Source organism: Rhinopithecus bieti, unplaced genomic scaffold (assembly GCF_001698545.2).
Source record: "Rhinopithecus bieti isolate Rb0 unplaced genomic scaffold, ASM169854v2 scaffold_759, whole genome shotgun sequence".
NCBI lineage: Eukaryota > Metazoa > Chordata > Mammalia > Primates > Cercopithecidae > Rhinopithecus > Rhinopithecus bieti.
In genome coordinates, this window is record NW_016803631.1 from 2,495,282 (window position 1) to 2,517,945 (window position 22,664).

The following is a 22,664-nucleotide window of genomic DNA, read 5'->3' on the forward strand; positions in this document are numbered from 1 at the left end:
GTCTATTGCAGCAGCCAGAAATGCAGAGCTCCTAAGCTACTCATCAGAGAAAAGAAGATCTGATCAGCCTGAAGAGTTTCTTTTCTTTTCTTTTCTTTTTTTCTTTTTTTGAGACAGGGTCTTGCTCTGTCACCCAGGCTGGAGTGCACTGTCATGGTCACAGCTCACTGCAGCCTCAACCTCCTGGGCTCAAGCAATCCTCCCACCTCAGCCTCCCAAATACCTGAGACTACAGGTGCATGCCACCATACTTGGCTAATTTTTTTGTTTTGTTTTGTTTTGTTTTGTAGAGACGAGGTCTCATTATGTTGCCCAGGCTGGTCTCGAACTCTGGGGCTCAAGCAATCTGTCTGCCTTGGCCTCCCAAATTGCTGAAATTACAGGCATAAGTCATTCTGCCTGGCCAGTTTCCTCAGTGTGAATTCATTTAATGTTTTACCCCATCTCCAGAGAATATTTATATTTAAAAAGAGGAAGAGAGGACAAAAGAGTGATGCACTGATGATATAAATTCAGGTAGAATCTGAGGAAAATAGGTGTTTATTAGCCAGTCACATGGTCTTTCTCAAAAATCTCTTAGCCTTCCTTTGGGGTCTGCTCAGGGGCACTTAGGGCAAAAGCGTGGAGGTGACACTCTGATCCCCATGAGGCAGTCTTGGAGGAACCGTCTCCCTTTTCATCCTTAAGTGGAGGTAATAGAAGTTACCCAAGAAGGCTAGGAATAGGAATCTTCTCTTTGAAAGCAGTTTCATTTTATCACAAGTAGAAGCAGTGACGCAAATTTTAACTTCCCAGAAATGGCAGCAACTGGGGGGACAACTAAATTTGAGCGCCAGCTGTTCCAGATCCTATAATTACTCTGAGGCTCCATAAATTACACTTGTTGTGGTCAGAATTCCAATGTCTCTCTTAGAATTTTGGAACACTTTGTTTTCACCTCATCTATAAATTACACTGCAGAATATGCTATCTGTGACTTCTTGCCTTAGTTAGTTATAAGCCTCCTGAGAGCAGAGGTCCTTATTTCAGTTGGTACCAATTGCATTTGGTGGCTGCTCAGTTCGGTGTAGTAATTATTTTAAGTATGGTTTTTACTAATACACTTTAATAGAGTTCTGCCTTTATTGAAAAGAAGAAAAAGGACCACCTTGAGAGGACCTTCCCCGCAGCTAGCTCATGCTACTACTAAATGAAACTCATACTTACTTTTGATTTATTATTAAATAAATTAGCTCTTAAATGTGTGAAACCTCTTAAGTTTTAATTTTTAGGCTTTAAACTTGTAACGATGGCAAGTGTCATGATGAAGATAAATCATCCTTTGATAGCAAAGAGATAATTGGGTATTTAGTATATATGGAATTATCTAAAAATTATTTAGAATTATACATATATTTTCATAAATAACTATAATGTATGAGAGGGATAAAGGGATTGAGGGGAAAAGGTGCAAATCTGGAATCTGGTAACACCACAATACCTCTTCCCAGCAATATTAATATGACAGTTACTTTCTCTCAACGGCTGTTGCTGTCGAGTTTCTTTGCTCCACAATATTATATTAGAAACTCTTGAATGAAATGTAAATCAAGGGGTCATACAGGAAGCAGCCAAGAGTCAAATCATCTCTCAGAAAAATTATGCCTATTCTATGAATAGACATCCAAACACTGATCACATTTACAGCTACTGTTTAGTCAATCAATTAGACCTGTTTTGTCTCTGTAAATGAAAACATAACACTAATTCCCAGAGTAGGTATTCAATACATTAATTCCAGTATTTAAGTGTCTTAAAATTGCTAGTCACATTTTATGTATTTATTTTATTTTTATAAGGTACAATTTATCAGTCTTTACTTTTTTTTTTTTTTTTTTTTTTTTTTTTTTTGAGACAGGATTTTGCACTGTTGCCCAGGCTGGAGTGCAGTGGAGGCAATCATGGCTCACTGCAGCCTCAACCTTCCAAGCTGAAACGATTCTCCTGCCTCAGCCTTCTGAGTAGCTGGGCCTACAGGCATATGCCCAGCTATGTTTTTCTGGTAGAGACGGGTTTCCCTGTGTTGCCCAGGCTGGTCTTGAACTCCTGAATTCAAGCGATCTTCCCACCTTGGCCTTTCAAAGTGCTGGGATTACAGGCATGAGCCACCACACCCAGCCAACATTTTTTATTATGGTAAAAAATACGTATAACATAAAATTAACCATTTAAATCATTTGAAGTGTACAATTCAGTAGCATTAATTATAATGTTTTGCAACCATCACCACTATTCATATCCAGAACCTCTTCATCATCCCAAATAGAAACTCCATCCATTAAGCAACTCCCCATTGTTACCTTCCTTGAGCCCCTGGTAACCTCTAATCTACTTTCTGTCTCCATGAATTTGCATATTCTAGATATTTTATGTATTTGGTATCACACAATATTTGTCCTTTTGTGTCTGGCTTATTTCAGTCGGCATAATGTTCATTCATGTTGTAACGTGGGTCAGAACATCATTCCTATTTATGGCTGAATAATAATCTATTGTATGCATATAGCATATTTAACTTATCCATGTATCTTTTGGCTGTTGTGAATTATGCTGCCATGAACATTGGTGTATAAATATCTGTTTGAGCTTCTGCTTTAATTCTTTTGGATATGTACCTAGGAGTGTAACTGCTGGTGTTTGAGTCTGCTCAAAATCCGTATGTTGAAATCCTAACCCCCAAGGTGATGGTTTTGGAGGTGGGGCATTTGGGAGGTGATTAGGTCATGAAGGTAGAGCCCTCATGGTTGATGCCCCTTCTTCCACCTGAAGTTAGAGTGAGAAGACTGTCATCTATGATCCAGGAAGGTGGCTTCACCAGTCACTGAATCTGCTGGCACCTTGACTTGGACTTCTAAGTCTCTAAAACTATGATAAATAAATTTTTGTTGTTTATTATCCAATTTATGGTATTTTGTTGTAGTAACCTGCATGGACTAAGACATTGGGTCATGTGGTAGTTCTACGTTTAACTTTTTGAGGAACTACCAAGCTTTACCACAGCAGTGGCATCGTTTTGTACTCCCACCAGCAATGTAAAAGGGTCTCAATTTCTTCATGTCCTCTCCAACATCCTCTCCTTGTTATTTTCCATTAAAGAATTATATCCATTCTAGGTGTGAAGTGGCATCAGGCCTCCTGTTTTCAAGCCTCCATGGTTTCTGATGTGAAATCAACTGTTAATCTTATTAAGGCTCCCTTGTACAGGATGAGTTGCCTCTCTCTTGGGGTTTTCAAGATTCTCTTTGTCTTCCAACAATTTGCCCATACTGTATCTTGGTGTATCTCTTCGTGTTTATTTTGCTTGGGCTTTGTTGAGCTTCCTGGGTGTGTAGACTCATGTCTTTTATAACATTTGGGACATTTTTGGCCATTCACATATAATTTCTGTCTCTCTCTGTCTCTCTCTCCCTTGTCCTTCTGAGACTCTCATAATGCATATGTTGGTCCACTTGATGGTGTTCCACAGGTGTCTTAGTCTTTGTCCACTTTTCTTCACTCATTTTCATTCTGCTCCTCAGAATAGATCATTTCAATTGTCCTATCTTCAAGTTTGTTAAATCATTCTTCTGCCTGCTCAAACCTGCTGTTGAACTCCTCTAGTGACATTTCTCATTTCAGTTATCATACTTCTCACCTTCTTAATTTCCATTTGATTCCTTTTTATAATTTCTATCTCTGTATTGATATTCTCATTTTGTTCATATATCATTTTTCTGGTTTCCTTTCTTCATTTCCATGATCTCCTTTAGTCCTTTGAATGTATTTAAGACAGTTGTTTTTAAAGTCTTAGCCTAATAATTTCAATGTTTGAGCTTTCTCATGGACAGTTTTGTCAGTTTATTTTTTTTCCTTTGAATGCATTATCCTTTCCTGTTTCTTTGTATGCCTTATGATTTTTTAAAATTGAACATTCAAATATTACAGTGTTTTAACTCTGGAAGTCAGATCCTTCCGGTTCCTTAAGGTTTGCTTGTCTTGATTGCTGAAGGCTTAGCTTGTCTTCAGCCAGTGTTTTTGATAGAACTATCCTTGACTGCCAGGAGCTAAGTAAAACAAAACAAATAAAACCCCCTCCTCTTCTAGTCTCTGTGGATTGGCTCTGTCTTAGGGCACTATTAACACTTTGGTAGGGCATTTAAAATTCCCCATGAAGCCGGGCATGGTGGCTCACACCTGTAATCCCAGCATTTTGGGAGGCTGATCACCTGAGGTCAGGAGTTTGAGACCAGCCTGGTCAACATGGCAAAATCCTGTCTCTACTAAAAATACAAAAATTAGCCAGGTATGGTGGCAGGCACCTGTAATCCCAGCTACTCAGGAGGCTGAGGCAGGAGAATTGCTTGAACCCAAGAGGCAGAGGTTGTAGTGAGCTGTACTCCAGCCTGGATGACAGAGTGAGACTCTGTCTCAAAAAAAAAAAAAAAAAAAAAAAAAAAAAAAAAAAAAAAAAATTCACATGAGCCTTCACTTTCTACTTGTACTGAGCCCAGAGATCAGACAGAGGTTAGGGTCTTCTCAGGTATTTTCTGAACATGTGTCCTGTCCTGGCATGCATGTTGCTTTCTAAACTCCCTAATACACACTGGCAGTTTTGAATTGCCCTAATTTCCCAAAGAAACTGTCTTCCTGGCTTTTGCTCCCAGACCTTAAGCATTCTATTGCATGTCTCAACCTTAATCTTCCACCTCCAGGTGGCTGCAGGATTTTTATTCACCTTACAATGTTTCTGAGCAATGACTGTCACTTTTCCCTCTTCATGGGTTCTCAGTTAGGCAAAACAAGATGCACACCTCACATCAGTTCTTCAGTTAGCTCCCAAATAGGTTAGAACAGACAAACAAACCCCAGCAATTTGCAAATGAAGCCTGCTCTGCTCCCTCCAGAACCAGGGTTCAGGGTCCCATACTGGGAACACGGGATGCTGTCTTCAAGACTGCTGCTGAGACAAAGAGGAGATGTGGCAAGGAAAGAAAAATTGCCACAAAGTTTTCCTATTATTTTCACCCCATTTTAAAACTGGTAAATGTCCTATCATTTTAAGTTGCTTTTTCTTGGTTCAGCACTTTCTTAATTGCCGTAAACTTTTGACTCTTTTCCAGAGTTCTAGCAAAATTGACTCTGACAGTTGCTTCTTGTTTTTCAGTATTTCTGTGGAGGGATGGGAGTTTGGAGCTGCCTATTCTACCATTTTGCTGATGTCAGCAATGCCAGTGGACGACTTGTTTCTTCTTTATGTTTCAGTTCCCTTCTTTGTACAAGGAGATGATACAGGTGTACAGCTTGTGTTGAGGCTTTCCTTTTGAGAACAGTGATCAATACAGGAACAACCTATTCCAAAAGTTCAAGACCTTTTTGTGTTAGGCTTTGTATCCACATTGGTCATCACGATGAATGACCTTTCCCCAGAATGGGCTGCAGGCATCTGTAAGTCATTTTTAAATGACTAGTGTCTTTGGAGTCCTGTAGACAAGTCATAAAGGCATTCTGTGGTTTTTTGTTTTTTGGTTTTTTTTCTAGACACTCGTTAAGTTTTTAACTTAATTCTGAAACCCATCTCAAATTAATTTTTGTGTTTGCTGTGTTGTAGATGTCAAGATCTATTTTTCCTTCTTTCATTTATTCTGTTGTTCCAGCACTATTTGTTGTAAAGGCTCTCTTTCCCCCATTATTAAGCTCTGGGACTTTAGTTAAAAAAAAATCAGTTAACCATACCTGTATGAGATGATGTCTAGATTCCCTATTCTGCAATATATGTCTATTTATCTGTTCTTATGCCAATATCACACTGTCTTGATCACTAAGGCTTTATAGCAAGTCTTGAAGTAGGTAGCATGAGCCTTTCAACTTGGTCCTTTATCAAGATGGTTTTGGTTCACTCTTTCTTCTTTCCCTCCCTCCCTCCCTCCCTCCCTCCCTCTCTCTCTCTCTCTCTCTCTTATATCTTTCTTTCTTTCTTTCTTTCTTTCTTTCTTTCTTTCTTTCTTTCTTTCTTTCTTTCTTTCTTTCTCTCTCTCTCTCTCTCTTTCCTTCCTTCCTTNTCTGTTCTTATGCCAATATCACACTGTCTTGATCACTAAGGCTTTATAGCAAGTCTTGAAGTAGGTAGCATGAGCCTTTCAACTTGGTCCTTTATCAAGATGGTTTTGGTTCACTCTTTCTTCTTTCCCTCCCTCCCTCCCTCCCTCCCTCCCTCTCTCTCTCTCTCTCTCTCTATATCTTTCTTTCTTTCTTTCTTTCTTTCTTTCTTTCTTTCTTTCTTTCTTTCTTTCTTTCTTTCTTTCTTTCTTTCTTTCTTTCTTTCTCTTTCTTATGTTCTCACTCTGTTACTTAGTCTGGAGTGCAGTCGTGTGATCATGACTCACTGTAGCCTCAAACTCCTGGGCTCAAGGCATCCTCCTGCCTCAGCCTCCTGAGTAGCTAGGTGTGCATTACTGGGCCCAGATAATTTTAAAATTTGTTTTTGTAGAGATGGGGTGTCATTTTGTTGCCCAGACTGGTTTCAAACTGCTGACCTCAAGTGATCCTCCTGCCTCAGCCCCCACACCATCCCTACAAAGTGCTAGGATTACAGGTGTGAGCCACTGTGCCCAGCCATTTTGGCTATTCCTGTATTCTTTGCTTTACCATATACATACTAGAATCAACTTTGAAAAGTTATTAAAATGCCTGTTAGTATATTGATTGTGATTGCATTGAATCGGCAGATCGATTTGGGGAGAAATGACTACAGAACAACATTGAATGTTCCAATATGTGAACATGGCTCTCTATTTAGGTCATTTATTTTTCTCAGCAATGTTTTGTAGTTTTTGGTGCAGAGGCCTTCCATGTCTTTTGTTAAGTTTATTCTTAAGTGTTTTACGTTTTTTGGATATTAAGTCAATTTAAAAAAAAACCACTATTTTAATTGTTTGTTATATTGATGAGATATAACTGTGACTTTATTAAATAGTTTTATTAGTTATTCCTTGGTATTAGTGAGGATATTCAATGTAAATAATTATGTTTTCTGCAAAGAAAGACAGTTTTCTTCTTTTCTGATCTTTACACTTTTTTCTTTCCTTATTGCACCAGTTAGAATGACTAATACAATATTAAATAGCAGTGTGGTGGAGGTAGATATCCTTGTGGGGGACATTGAATATTTCACCATTAGCTATGATGCTAGCTGTCTTCTTTATAGATGCTTTTGTCAGGTTGAGGAAGTTCCTTTTTATCCTAGTTTTTTGAGAATTTCTAAATATGAATGAGTGTAGAATTTTGTGAATTTTTCAGTTGAGATAATATTTTTTAAATCTTTTTTCTATTAATATGACAAATTACATTGATATTTCTAATGCTGTACTAACCTTGCATCTTTGGAATAAACATGCTTTGTCCTGAATAATACTCTCTCTCTCTCTTTTTTTTGGAATTCTGGATTTGTTTTGGTCCTATTTCATTAATGGCTTTTGCATTCATAATCGTTGAAAGTGGCTATGCTCACCACCACACCACCAACGCTGCAATTATAATCATGATATAGACCTGTAACGTTATTTTCTTACCTCTATCAGATGATATGATTATACTGGACTCCTAAAATGTGATGCAAAGTGTTTCCTCTATGTTTTCGGAAAGAGTTTGTATAAGATTGACATGATCTCTTCCTTAAATGTTTGATGGAATTCGCCACTGAAACCATCTGGGCCTGGATGTTTCTTTAGGGGAATGTTTTGATAATGAATTCAATTTACTTGATAGACACAAGGATATATAGATTTTCTATTTATCATTGTATATCTTTTGGTAAATTCTGCTTCAAGGACTTTTCCATTTCATCTAAGCTATCATATTTATTGTCATAAAGTTTGCAAATTATTCCTTTATTATCCTTTTAATGCCTGTAAGATCTATGGTGACATTCCCTCTTCCACTATAGTGATACCCTCTCTTGTTTGTGATGTTGATAATTTGTGATTTCTCTTTTTTTAACCAGTCTCTTCAAATAATAAAATTTTGTTCTTGTCGATTTTCTGTATCATTTTAAGCTTTCTGTTTCATTAATTTCTGCTCTTCTGTATCTTAAAACATCTCTCCTACTACTTACTTTGGTTTTACTTTGCCTTTCTTTCTGTGTTTTCCTTAAGTGGGAACTTAGATAACTGGCTTTAAGCCTCTTTTCTAACATGAGTACATATAGTTACCATTTCTCTGGGAACTTAGATAACTGGTTTTAAGCCTCTTTTCTAACATGAGTACATATAGTTACCATTTCTCTGTAAGCACTGCTTTGGCTACACCCTATAAATTTTGAATTTGTATTTTCTCAATCATTCACATCAAAGTATTTTCTAATTTCCTTTGTTATTTCTTCTTTGATCCAAAGGTTATTTAGAGATATATTGTTTAACTTCCAAATGTTTGGGATTTTCTAAAAATATGTATTTGTTCCTGATTTCTAAGTTAGTTGTTTCTGTGGTCAGACAACATATTTTATAAGATTTCCATTTTTTGAAACATATAAAGATGTTTTGTGGCTCAAAATACGGCTTATCTTGGTAAATGTTCCAAGTACACTTGAAAAGAATATGTATTCTGCAGTGGTTGGGTATAGTGTTCTGATTAGTGTTTAGTAAAGGTATATAGTTTTTAAAGTCTTCTAAACTTCACTGATTTCTTATCTAATTGTTCTATACTATTGAGAAGAAGGTGTTAAGTCTTCAACTTTGGAGATTTGTTTACTTCTTTATTTGTTAGTTTTGCTTTGTGAATTTTGAAGCTCAGTTATTAGGGGCATAAATAGATACGACTATTTAGTTTTCTTTTCTTTTCTTTTTTTTTTTTTTTTTTTTNCACACCACCAACGCTGCAATTATAATCATGATATAGACCTGTAACGTTATTTTCTTACCTCTATCAGATGATATGATTATACTGGACTCCTAAAATGTGATGCAAAGTGTTTCCTCTATGTTTTCGGAAAGAGTTTGTATAAGATTGACATGATCTCTTCCTTAAATGTTTGATGGAATTCGCCACTGAAACCATCTGGGCCTGGATGTTTCTTTAGGGGAATGTTTTTGATAATGAATTCAATTTACTTGATAGACACAAGGATATATAGATTTTCTATTTATCATTGTATATCTTTTGGTAAATTCTGCTTCAAGGACTTTTTCCATTTCATCTAAGCTATCATATTTATTGTCATAAAGTTTGCAAATTATTCCTTTATTATCCTTTTAATGCCTGTAAGATCTATGGTGACATTCCCTCTTCCACTATAGTGATACCCTCTCTTGTTTGTGATGTTGATAATTTGTGATTTCTCTTTTTTTAACCAGTCTCTTCAAATAATAAAATTTTGTTCTTGTCGATTTTCTGTATCATTTTAAGCTTTCTGTTTCATTAATTTCTGCTCTTCTGTATCTTAAAACATCTCTCCTACTACTTACTTTGGTTTTACTTTGCCTTTCTTTCTGTGTTTTCCTTAAGTGGGAACTTAGATAACTGGCTTTAAGCCTCTTTTCTAACATGAGTACATATAGTTACCATTTCTCTGGGAACTTAGATAACTGGTTTTAAGCCTCTTTTCTAACATGAGTACATATAGTTACCATTTCTCTGTAAGCACTGCTTTGGCTACACCCTATAAATTTTGAATTTGTATTTTCTCAATCATTCACATCAAAGTATTTTCTAATTTCCTTTGTTATTTCTTCTTTGATCCAAAGGTTATTTAGAGATATATTGTTTAACTTCCAAATGTTTGGGATTTTCTAAAATATGTATTTGTTCCTGATTTCTAAGTTAGTTGTTTCTGTGGTCAGACAACATATTTTATAAGATTTCCATTTTTTGAAACATATAAAGATGTTTTGTGGCTCAAAATACGGCTTATCTTGGTAAATGTTCCAAGTACACTTGAAAAGAATATGTATTCTGCAGTGGTTGGGTATAGTGTTCTGATTAGTGTTTAGTAAAGGTATATAGTTTTAAAGTCTTCTAAACTTCACTGATTTCTTATCTAATTGTTCTATACTATTGAGAAGAAGGTGTTAAGTCTTCAACTTTGGAGATTTGTTTACTTCTTTATTTGTTAGTTTTGCTTTGTGAATTTTGAAGCTCAGTTATTAGGGGCATAAATAGATACGACTATTTAGTTTTCTTTTCTTTTTTTTTTTTTTTTTTTTTTTTGAGACGGAGTCTCGCTTTGTCGCCCAGGCTGGAGTGCAGTGGCCAGATCTCAGCTCACTGCAAGCTCCACCTCCCAGGTTTACGCCATTCTCCTGCCCCAGCCTCCCGAGTAGCTGGGACTACAGGCGCCCGCCACCTCGCCCGGCTATTTTTTTGTATTTTTTAGTAGAGACGGGGTTTCACCATGTTAGCCAGGATGGTCTCAATCTCCTGACCTGGTGATCCGCCCGTCTCGGCCTCCCAAAGTGCTGGGATTACAGGCTTGAGCCACCACACCCGGCCTTAGTTTTCATTTTTTATCATTATGAGGTATCCTACTTTGTCTCTGGTAATACTTCCTGCTTTGAATTTTTTTTTTTTTTTTTTTGCCAGCTGTAGTAACAGAACCACTCTAGTTTTCTTATGCTAAATATTTTCCTGTTATATCATTTTCCATTCATTTACTTTCATTATTACTGTTTTTATATTTAAAAGTGTCTCTTGTAAATCGTATACTTGGTTTTGCTTTTTTTTTTCAAAACAATTTTGAGAAAAAAAACCAAAAAAACCATTTTGACATCTGTGCCTTTTGTCTGGAGTGTTTAATACACTAATATTTAATGCATGCTAAACTTGAGGTGTACCATTTTGTGATTTATTTTCTATTTGTCCCAACTTGATTTTAGTGTTATGTTTCTCCTTTTTTTTCCTCTTTCTGGGTTAGTTTTTTTTTGTATTCTCAGACAGCCAGGGATATCTGGAAAACTTGTCTCAACCCTTCCAGGATCTCCCCATTAGCACTCTGGTTGGTTTGCTGCTCACCCCAACTGGGATTGCATCCTTGGGCTAACAAAGCTGTGGACTTTCCCTATTCATTTCTAACTGAGTTTGCTACTTTTAGTATGCAAAGTCATAAGATTTCATGCCACTTCTCTACCCTAAATTTTGAAATTTTAAAATTTTTAAGTATTTCTCCTCTGGCAGCAGAGCCACTGGGTTTTTGGCCAACTCTGAACTAGAAAACTATAATTCTTGCTGATTGAGCTTGATGGGAGTTGCGGGGAAAGAATTAGCCTTCTGCTGTTTCTCCTTGAATCTCTAGGAGCTTTTCAACTTGCTGCCCGTCTCTGGCAGGTTTCTAGTTCCCTGGATGCTTTTGTCAATTTTGTCCAGTTGTATGATTTTTTTTAGTGGAGGAGTATTGGTAACCTCTTCATTCTGACACAATTGAAAGTTGATTTTATAGATATGTTTTAATAAAATATCTTTAATTTTATTAAAATAAAAGAAACAGTGAAAAGAACATTTTTGCTTCTCTGAAACTTGTGTTGGAGGTTTCTTAAGTTGTCAAATGTCATTTGTACAAGGATAAATGGGATAAATTCCTTTTAGGATGTCATACAGAAGGCCTCTCCCTTCCTTTATGACTTACTTGGTTCCTCGATAACATTCACAAGTTGAATCACAAAAAGTTAAACATTTATAAGGAATGAATGTTATAAATTAGAATTTTGTCCTTGAAACTCATTTCATACCGTAATATGCCAAGACATAATAAATGTTCTCTAAAACCACACAAATGTTTGCTTTTACAAACATTAAGTATGTAGAATTTCATTCAGTAAATACCTACTGAGGGATTGATATGTGCCAGAGACTGGACTGACTAAGCACTACAGGTGCAAACAATGAATTCACTAGGTACAGCTGCTGCCCTGCCCTCACACGCCAGTGAGAGAGACGATTACGCAGGAAATTACTAACAAGTGTGTTACTGAGGAAGTACAGAGTGTTATGACTATGTCCAGTATCAGTGTTTTCTCACATATTTTTTTTCTTGCCTTTGAAATTCTTTACACTTTACAAAGAAAATATCATTAGAACCTGGACTGAAGACATGTCTTCTGTAGTAAGTATGAATGGTAAATGCTTGGAGAGGGACAATTTCCTTGGGAAACACGTCATCTATTCTCAAGTTGGAATGTACATTAAATCACTTGGGAAACTTTAAAAAAAAATCCCCTTTGCTTGGGCTCCACTTCTAAAGATTCTGTCTTAACTGGTCTGAGGTGAAACCCAAGAAGCATTTTTTTTTTCTTACTCAGGTGGTTTTAGCATGCAGCCACAGCCAAGAACCACTCTAGTCCTCCCTTCCAGTTTCCTCAACATTTGACACCTATCATAAAAGATGCCTCCTTAAATGATTGCAGCTAAGTTTTCTGGGAAGTTCTTCTGCCAATACTTATGGCTTCCTTCCACTGCACTGATATCTGGTAGGGAGGGAGCCCTTATTCTCAACACCTCAAGTTTCTACAGAACATGAGGTACTCATTCATATCCCTTTCTTGCTGGAGGGGCAAGATGATAGCACATCCGTATTCTCTCTGTCTCTTATTCTTCCCCAAATGAGATGGAGAAATTCATCTGATGGGTTAGACACTGATATCCACTGCGCCACTGTCTATACAGTGGTAGGTGTGGTCATTTCCCTTATAAGCGGGAAACATGCTCCACCTATTTCTCTTTTGTCCTTTATCCCTCTGTGATAGTAAAATTAGCTAATTGGTGCTTATTGAGTGTTTACCGTGTGTTGTGTGCTGCTCTAAGCTTTTTATGTAAATTAATTCATTACATCCCAACATCAACCTCGTGATGTACATTCTATGATTATACCATTTTACACATGAGGAAGCTAAGGCTTAGTGGGATTAAATAACCTGTCTGACACACTGAACTTGGACTGTGATTTCAACCCAGACAGTCTGGGTCCAGAGCCTGCTCCCTTAACTTCCATGCTACACCCTCGTGCTGCAGCCTCGGCTGCACCCTCCATGGAGCTGGTGGGAGCTGGGGACAAGCGCGAGCCCTGCCCCTTCTGAGTTGGGGTGGGAACTCCCCTGGTGCCACTGTAGCCACCCAAACCATGGCTGTAGACCCTGGCCTCCCACTCCACAGAGCAGGCAGGAGCCTTGCCCTCCCAGTAGGGCTGCAGCCACCCAACCGTGGCTGCAGATGTGAGCTTCCCTTTGCTCTTGGGGGACTGGGAGCAGGCAGGAGCCTGCTGCTGGGCACAGCTGCAGCTGCCCAAGCTGTGGCTGTAGACTCAGGCATCCCTGCACTCTTGGAGGCCCTGGAATGCCCCCCTGCCCTTGCAGGCTTGGAAGTGCCTGCTCCTGCTACCTGGCTTCTCCCCACTCCTGGTGCATGCTCTGATTGTGGAGCAAGGTTGGGGCTGAGCTAGGGCACTGTCGCAGGCCAGCAGGGTGGGTGCACGCTCAAGGCAGTGCTGACATGCCAGCCCCCTGCTGCCTTGGCCCCCTCCTGTCTTTGGGCACTGAAGAGCACAGGAGGGAAGCTGAGGGGGTGCTGAGGGGAGTTCAGGGCTGGCCTGCAGGCATCCCTTGGCAGTAAGAGCCTGGGTGCCATGAATGACAAGGGAGGCAGATAGCTCCTGGGCAGAAGCGGGCACGGCCCCAGTGAAGTCCCACCTTCACGCTGAGAAGTCCTGAAGCCTGGGGGCCGGGCTGCCAGTACTGCTGCCTGGAGGGGAGTTTATATCGCTTTTCCTGGGCCTGCTCATGGCTGCCCATGGACTAATCAGCATGCACTTCCCCTCTGAAGATCAAAAAACCATGGACTCAGCCAGAGCAGAGGAGATGTCTGAATGACCAGCTGCAGAGAGGCGCTACCTTCTCTGCTGAGAGCTGAATACTCATCGTGATGACCTGCCTGCAGAGAGGAGCCATCCACTCCATTGCCTCCTTTTTGCTGAGAGCTGAACACTCAATGGGATGACCTACCTACAAAGAGGAGCTACCCACTGTGGGTCTCCTCTGAGCTGCACTAACACTCAACAAAACTGCTCTTCATCTTGCTCACCCTCTACTTGTCTGCATACCTCATTCTTCCTGGACACAGGACAAGAACTCAGGCAAAGGCTCCACTGTCCACAGAGGTTTCTGGCCAGAAAAGCAACACTCCCAAAATCCCATACTACTACTATATTGCTAGGGTTCTAGCTGGCTTTTGTTCCACGATTGGTAAGCACAGTTGAAGGCCATTCACTGTTACTCAGGGGCTTGCTGGCATTCTCCACTCCCCTAGTAACTGAGTCTATAATCCTCTGTGCAGTTTGTTGCATAAAATCACTCCAGGTGTTTGTAAATACAACTCTACCCTCAGGTGGGTACCAGTGGCCTAGAACTGAGTAGGGGGATGGGAGTTAGCAGTGGAAGCTCCTCCTGAACTAACACTCAGGCTCTAACATAATTTGTCTGGGAGTTCTGTACTTCAGGAACTTAGAATTCCCAACAATTTTGTGCTAACAGTTTCTCATCCTAAAGAGATCCTTTACCCACACTGCACACTTTCCTCTTGGATTTTACCTTGCCTCCAGCTAAAGCACTGCCTCTCTTTACAATGATTCACTATATCTGATTATGCATCCATGCAAAAAGTTTTCTGTTGTGATTGTGCATTGCTATTGATCGTACTAGTCTGGCCCCAATTCACTACATGGCTCCAGTCACTATGACCACACGGCTTTAAGTGTGTGTTTTTATTGTCACTATAGGTGTTTTATTTTCAAAAGCAACAATTAGAAAAGTTGGAGCTTTTTAACTCAAGCCATTATAAGTAAAAGAATGCCAGTACCAGGAAAAAGTTTTCTTCTCCTAGTAAACTTCAATTAGTCAATGAGAATTGTATAAAACTTATATTTTCCTTGACAGTCTAAATACAAAACATAGTTTTAGAAGTCTACATAAGGATAAAGATTTTTAAAGAAAATATCATATTTTAAGTTTCATTATGTATGTCCTTTATCAGAAGCTATTTTAAATCCTTTTTCAAACATGAATTGATTTTAATTAAAATAAAATGTTACTGGAACACAGTCATGCTCATTAATTTCTGTGTCACCTAGTGCTGCTCTTACCCTACAACAGCAGAGTTGAGTACACAGTTATGATGGAGACCATCTGACCCGCAAACACTAATGTAGTTACCATTTGGCCCTTTACAGAAAGTCTGCTATTCCCAGCTGTATAGCATTCGCCTCCCACCTTCTATCCCATCAGCCCAACCTAACTCACTTCTCATTTTGTGTTCCCGATGTTTTATTTCAAAAGCGAATGATATAACCTTTACCTAGTTCAGGTTAGCATTTTTAAAAGAACAAAACAAAATTTAGTTGCTTCCTTATTGGTGCAGTGTTTTTTTGTCAGTGATCCTTGGGGGAAAAAAGGTGCCCCAATCCTAGTTTTGATAGGGCAAGGTGAACCCTTTCAAGTTTGTATAATTAGTTTAAAAAAAAAACTCAGAAAATTAATTATTAAACTCTGATTATTGTTTCTATCTTATTTGTTCTGGTTTCTTCTTCAAGAACTCTGATTGCTGTGGGATAGGCCATCTACAGCTAACTTCTGTCATTTTAATCACTTTGCCCATTCCTTCCCATCTCATGTTGGAGCACTTAATAAATGTGTTGCCAACATTACCAATTTTATTCTCTGCTGTGATATTTCTGCCCTTTTCACTGCATCCAAATGAATGTGTAAATTTTGTTGCTGGATTTTAAATCTTTTTACATTTTTCCCATCTTAGCCCATTTTCTTTCATTTTCAGCCTGCATCTGTCTATTTTTTGACCTTGTCTGTTTTTATTATTCCCTACTTTAGTTTCTGAAAAGACTCTTTCTTTTGACTCCATTAAAACACCCAGCAAATGTTTCTGAAATTTTACTTGTTTCTTACAGTAAGATATTTTCTAACATAAGCTTTTATTGTTTTCAGAGTAGCACACACTTTCCTTTATAAATTCTTTACTTGAGCTCCATGTTGATGTTTTTGCTCATTTACTGTTTTTTCCTATTTGCCAGTCTTTGAGGAAGAATCCTCATGGAATCCTGATGCTTGTCAAAACACAGGATGGGCAGATTGCCTTTCAACAGCACCATCTCTATGGCTGTTGCATGAACATACTTCTTAGATCTAAAGCTCAAAAGTGGGTTGATGTGCCACTGTAGAAGTAGACCAAAGCATAGTTTTCTGTTTCAATGGAGATGGACACTTGGGTTTCCAGTTTGGGACTATTGTGAATACCACTACTATAAATATTTTTGTCATGCGTGTTGGTGCACATACTCATGCATTTCTGTTGAATACATATCTGGGAGACAAAATCCTGGGTCATGGAATATGCACATTTTCAGCCTTAGTAGATAGTGCCAATGTCCTGTGAATAGTGAACCAAAACTACTTGGAAAAATATTCCACAACATTTCCTTTTGTTTGATTCAACAAACCAGCACATCCTCATAGTTAACAAAATATTGAAATGAGACATAAGAAAATGTTCTTTTTAAGTAGGGCGTCTAGAAGACACTGAAGAGAATGAAGATTTTTCATTTGATTATTATTACTGAAAACCATTTTAAATTATTGGATGTTTAAGGAAAATAAATCTCCTTTCTCACGAAACACACATTGGCAAGTTTATGAGCAGTGCACACTCTGGGAGAAGTGCAGACGATTGGAATTCTTTATGATGATTCGCACTGCTTCTTTTTATTTTTTTAATCACAATCTGTAAAAAAGAGCCAAACAAATGTTTATGATTATGTCATCTTTTAGAAACATTCATTAGCAGATCAATACATGCAAAAAATTACTGTGATACAGTGTGTCTGAGCCCTAGCTTTGAACTCAGACAGCCCCACACATATCCCAGCTCTGCCATTTATAAGCCTTAGGGATCCAGATGTTCCTTACTTCACAGTGTGTCAGTTTCCAAATTCTAGCACTTAAAAAAATCTGTACACTTACTGGGTTGTAACTGAAAATAATATACATATATCATAAAAAAAATAAAAATACAAAAGAATGTCCACATGAGGAAGGTAAATCTCTTTTCCCCAAGTGTGAACTCCAGTCCCCAGTTTCCATGCCTGGCAACAGCTACCTACCAATTTCTTATTGACCTTCCAGAAATACTCTCTGTATATTGCAGGCATAATGTATATACATATATGTATTTGTTTTTATATATACATATGTATTTCTAACTTTTAAAAAACCATGTATGCCTTTATTTCATTACTTGTCCAAATATTACTGGACCATAAACAGAAGAGTCAGACATGTACAATAATAACTAAGTTTATCATCTTTGGTTCTTGCCATCTTTCAATTACATAAAGCCCATAGCTGCTTACCCATTTTTCAATGTTATCATCTCAAAGACATGTTTGTGAAAGTAGGCGGGTAGAATAAATTTTATCTAACAGTATGTTAGCCTAATTTACAACTTTATATATTTTCATACGATATGAAGCTTCAATTCATCCTCTTGACCTGGGTCTTGCAAATACCAGGAGCAGGCCTGCTTATGAATGTCCTGAAAAGCAGTTATCCATGGAACATTTGTTTGGGAAAAGTTGATATGTAGACATTGGAGGACATAAGTACTGTTTCTGATTCTCTTTCCATTTTACTTTGACTTACTGCCAACATCCTTTACTATTTCATTTATTTACTTTTAACTGACAAAGAAAGATTGTATTTGTCAGGTACAGCATGATGGTTTGAAATACGTACACATTGTAGAATGGCTCAGTCGAGCTAATTAACATATGCACTACTTCATATACTTTTCATTTTTGGGGGAAAGAGTGCTTAAAATCTCTCTTTGCTATTTTCAAAATATAATACATTGTTATTAAATATAGTCACCATGGTTGTACAATGCATCCCTTGAACTTATTCTTCCTAATGGAAATTTATATCCTTTGACCAGTATCTCCCTACCACACTAGCTTCTGGCAACCAACACTCTACCCTTTACTTCTATGAGTTCCTTTTTTCTATTCTACATGTAAGTGATAGCATATGTGTATGTGTGTGGATGCATTATGCCTGGTTCATGGCATTATGCTGGTATTTCTGTGCCTGGCTTATTTCACTTAGCATAATGCCCTCCAGGTTCAGACATGTTGCTGCAAATGACAGGATTTCCTTTTTTTTTTTAAGGCTGAATAGTATTCAATTGTGTGTATACTATCATCTGTTGATGGACACTTAGGTTGATTTCAAATCTTGGCTATTGTGATTAATGCTGCAGTGAACATGGGAGTGCAGATATCTCTTTCACACACTGATTTCATTTCCTTTGGATATATACCCAGTTGTGGAATTGCTGGATCATATGGTAGTTCTATTTTTTATTTTTTGAGGACATCTGTAATGTTTTCCACAATGGCTGTACTAATTTACATTCCCACCAACAATGTGCAAGGGTTCTCTTTTCTTCACATCCTCCTCAACACTTATTTGTTGTCTTTTTGATAATAGCCATTCTAACAGTATGAGGTGATATCACATTGTGGTTTTCGTTTGCATTTCTTGAATGATTATAACGTTGGGCATTTTTTTCATGTATCTGTTGGCCATTCATATGTGTCTTCTTTTGAGAAATGTATATTCAGTCCTTTGCCCATTTTTTAATTGGGTTATTTATTTTCTTGCTATTGAGTTGTTTGAGTTCCTCCCATATTTTGAATATTAACCTCTTACCAGATGTATGATTTGCAAATATTTTCTCCCATTTAGCAGGATGTCTCTTCACTCTGTTTATTATTTTTTGTTGTGCTGCAACTTTTTAGTTTGATGTAATCCTTTTGTCTATTTTCACTTTTGTTGCCTGTGCTTTTGAGTCATATCCAAAAGATCATCATCCAGACCAATGTTAGGAGTTTTTCCCTTATGTTTTCTTCTCACAGTTTTACAGTATGAGGACTTATATTTAAGTGTTTAATCCATTTTGAGTTGGGTTTTGAATATGGTGTGGAGAAAAGGTTCTAATTTCATTCTTCTGTATGTAGATATCCAGTTTTTTCCGCATCATTTATTGAAAAGACTGTCCTTTTCCCATTGTGTGTTATTGGTACCTTTGTCAAAAATCAATTAACCACAAATCCGTGGGTGTATTTCTGGGCTCTCTATTATGTTCCATTGGTCTTTGTGTGTAGTACCATGCTGTTTTGATTAGCATAGCTTTGCAGTAGATTTTTAAGTCAGTTAGTGTGATGGCTTTGTTCTTTTTGCTTCAAAATTATTTTAGCTACTTAGGGTCTTTTATGGTTCCATATGAATTTTAGGATTGCCTTTTCTATTTCTGTGAAAAATGTCATTGGAATTTTGATAGAGATTGCAGTGAATCTGTAGATGGCATTGAATCCGTAGATTGCATTAAGTAGCATGGATATTTAAACAATATTAATTCTTTCAATCCATGAACACAGGATGTCCTTTCATTTAATTGTGTCTTCTTCAATTTCTTTCATCAATGTTTGATAGTTTTCAATGTACAGGTCTCCTTGATTCAATTTACTCCGAAGTATTTTATTTTTTTCCTTGTAGCTATTATAAATGGGATTGTTTTCTTGATTTCTTTTTGTATAGCTTGTTGTTAATGTATAGAAATGCTACTGATTTTTGTATGTTGATTTTGTACCTGTAACCTAATTCCTTTATCATTTCTATTAGTTTTTTTTGTTGGAGTCATTAGGGTTTTCTATATATAAGACCATGTCACCTGCAAAGAAAAACAATTTAACTTCTTCCTTTCCAATGCGGGTCCCTTTTATTTCTTTCTCTTGCCCAACTGTGCTGGCTGAAATTTCCAGTACTATGTTGAATAGAATTAGCAAGAGTGGAGCATCCTTGTCTCTTTCTGATCTTAGAGGAAAAGGCTTCAGCTTTTTACTGTTGAGAATGATGTTAGTTGTGGGTTTGTCATATGTGGATTTTACTATGTTGAGGTACATTTGTTCTATAACAAATCTGTTAAGAGTTTTTTTTTTTGTCATGAAAGAGTATTGAATTTGTCAATTTTTTTTCTGAATCTAATGATATGATCATGTGATTTTTGTTCTTCATTCTGTTAATATGGTATATCACATTTATAGATTTGTGTATGTTGAGCCATTCTTTCATCTCTAGGATAAATCCCACTTGATCATGGTGAAAGATCCTTTTAATTTGTTGAATTTAGTTTGTTACTTTTTTTTGAGAATTTTTGCATCTATGTTAATCAGGCATATTGGCCTATAATTTTTCTTTCTCATAGTATCTTTGTCTAGTTTTGAAATAAGAGTAATGCTAACCTTGTAAAATGAGTTTGGAAGTATTTCCTCCTTTTCAATTTTTTTGGAAGACTTTGCAATTTAAATGTTTGGTAGGATTCAGCAGTGAAGCCATTGGGTCCTGCCTAGGATTTTCTTTGATGAGGGTCTTTTCATCACTGATTCAATGCCCTTACTTGTTATTGGTCTATTCTGATTTTCTATTTTCTTCATGGTTCAGTCTTGATAGGTTGCATGTGTCTAGACATTTATCCATTTCTTCTAGATTGTCCAAATTGTTGGTATGTAGTTGTTTATAGTAGTCTTTTATCTTTTGCATTTCTGTGGTATCAGTTGTAATGTCTCCTCTTTTACTTCTGATTTTCCTCGAGTCTTCCCTCTCTGTCCTTAAGTAGTCTAGTTAAAGGTTTGTCAATTTTATTTTTTCAAAATACCGACTTTTAGTTCTGTTGATTTTTCTTTTCTTTTCTTTTTTTTTTTGAGACGGAGTCTTGCTCTGTCACCCAGGCTGGAGTGCAGTGGCCAGATCTCAGCTCACTGCAAGCTCCGCCTCCCGGGTTCACACCATTCTCCTGCCTCAGCCTCCCGAGTAGCTGGGACTACAGGCGCTGCCACCTCGCCTGGCTAGTCTTTTTTTTTTTTTGTATTTTAGTAGAGACGGGGTTTCACCGTGTTAGCCAGGATGGTCTCGATCTCCTGACCTCGTGATCCGCCCGTCTCAGCCTCCCAAAGTGCTGGGATTACAGGCTTGAGCCACCGCGCCCGGCCTAGTTCTGTTGATTTTTCTATTATTTTTCTAGTCTCTACTTCACTTATTTCGGGTCTAATCTTTATTATTTCTTTCCTTCTACTAATTTTGGGCTTAGTTTGTTCTTTTTTTAGTTCTTTGAGGTGTAATATTACGTTGTTTACTTGAAAGCTTTCTTCTTTTTCGATGCAAGCACGTATTGCTATAAATTTCCCTCTTAGAACTGCTTTTGTTGCATCCCATAACTATGTCTTGTGTTTCTATTTTCATTTGCCTCAAGGTATTTTTTTTTTTTTAATTTCCCTTTTCAATTCTTCTTTGACTTCTTGTTGTTCAGGAACATGTTGTTTAATTTCCATGTAATTGTGAATTTTCTGAAATCCCTCCTGTTACTGATTTCTATTTTATATACCACTGTGGTTAGAAAAAAGTACTGGCTATAATTTCAATCTTCTTAAGTTTGTTAGGCTTGTTTATCAGTCATCAGTCTTGGAGAATGTTCTATGTGTATTTGAGGGAATGTGTATTCTGCTGCTGGTGGATGGAATATTCTATATATGTCTGTTAGGTCCATTTGGTCTAAGGTGTAGCATAAGTCTGATATTTCTCTATTGATTTTTTGTCTAGATGTTCTGTTCATTGCTGAAAGTGGGATACTGGAGGTCCCCACTATTACTGTATTATAGTCTAGCTTTCCCTTCATATCTATTAATATTTGCTTTATATATTTAGGTGCTCCAATGTTGAGTGCACATATATTTATAATTGTTAAAGCCTCTTGATGAATTGACCCCTTTATCATCACATAATGACCTTTTTGGTCTCATTTTATAGTTTTTTACTTAAAACCTATTTTATCTGATGTAAGTTTAGCTACACTTGTTCTATTTTGGTTTCTATTTGCATTGAGTATCTTTTTTCATCCTTTCACTTTCAGTCTATGTGAGTCCTTAAACTGTGAAGTGAATCTCTTGTAGGCTGGACATAGGTCTCATTTGTTTGTTTTTATCCACTCAGCCACTCTATGTCTTTGCACTGGAGAATTTAATCCAATTACATTCAAGGTAATTATTGATAAAGACTTACTACTATCATTTAGTTCATTGTTTTATGGTTGTTTTGTAGGTCCTTGTTCCTTTCTTCCTCTCTTGCTGTATTCCTTTGTAATTAGGTGACTTTCCCTAGTACTATGCTTTGATTTCTTGCTCTTCACCTTTTGTGTATTTAATATACGTTTTTTGCTTTGTACTCACCATAAGAAATATATAAAACACCTTATAGTTACAATAGTCTATTTTAAACTGGTAACAACTTAAATGTGATTGCATGCAAGAACTCTACACTTTTTATCCACCCTCCTCAACATCTGTGTTTTCAATTTCACAATTTACATATTTTTATGTTGTATATCCCTTAACAAATTATTGTAGGTATTATTTTTAATAGTTTTGTCTTTTAACCTTCATATTAAAGATAAAAGTGATTTACATGGCATCATTACAGTATTAGAATATTCTGAATTTGACCATGTACTTACTTTTACCAATGAGTTGTTTTTTTTTTTTTTTTTTTTTTTTT

The 22,664-nt window shown here is 37.2% G+C and overlaps 1 protein-coding gene across 1 annotated transcript in view; it reads right to left on the minus strand.

Moving 5' to 3' along the window:
- Positions 1–14,737: 14,737 nt before the first annotated feature.
- CFAP91 (cilia and flagella associated protein 91) overlaps positions 14,738–22,664 on the minus strand; it is a 65,469-nt gene continuing 57,542 nt past the window's right edge. Inside the window, exon 19 of the mRNA XM_017891540.1 lies at positions 14,738–16,782. The gene's annotated coding sequence lies outside the window, so the exon portion shown is untranslated. The remainder of the gene's footprint in view (positions 16,783–22,664) is intronic.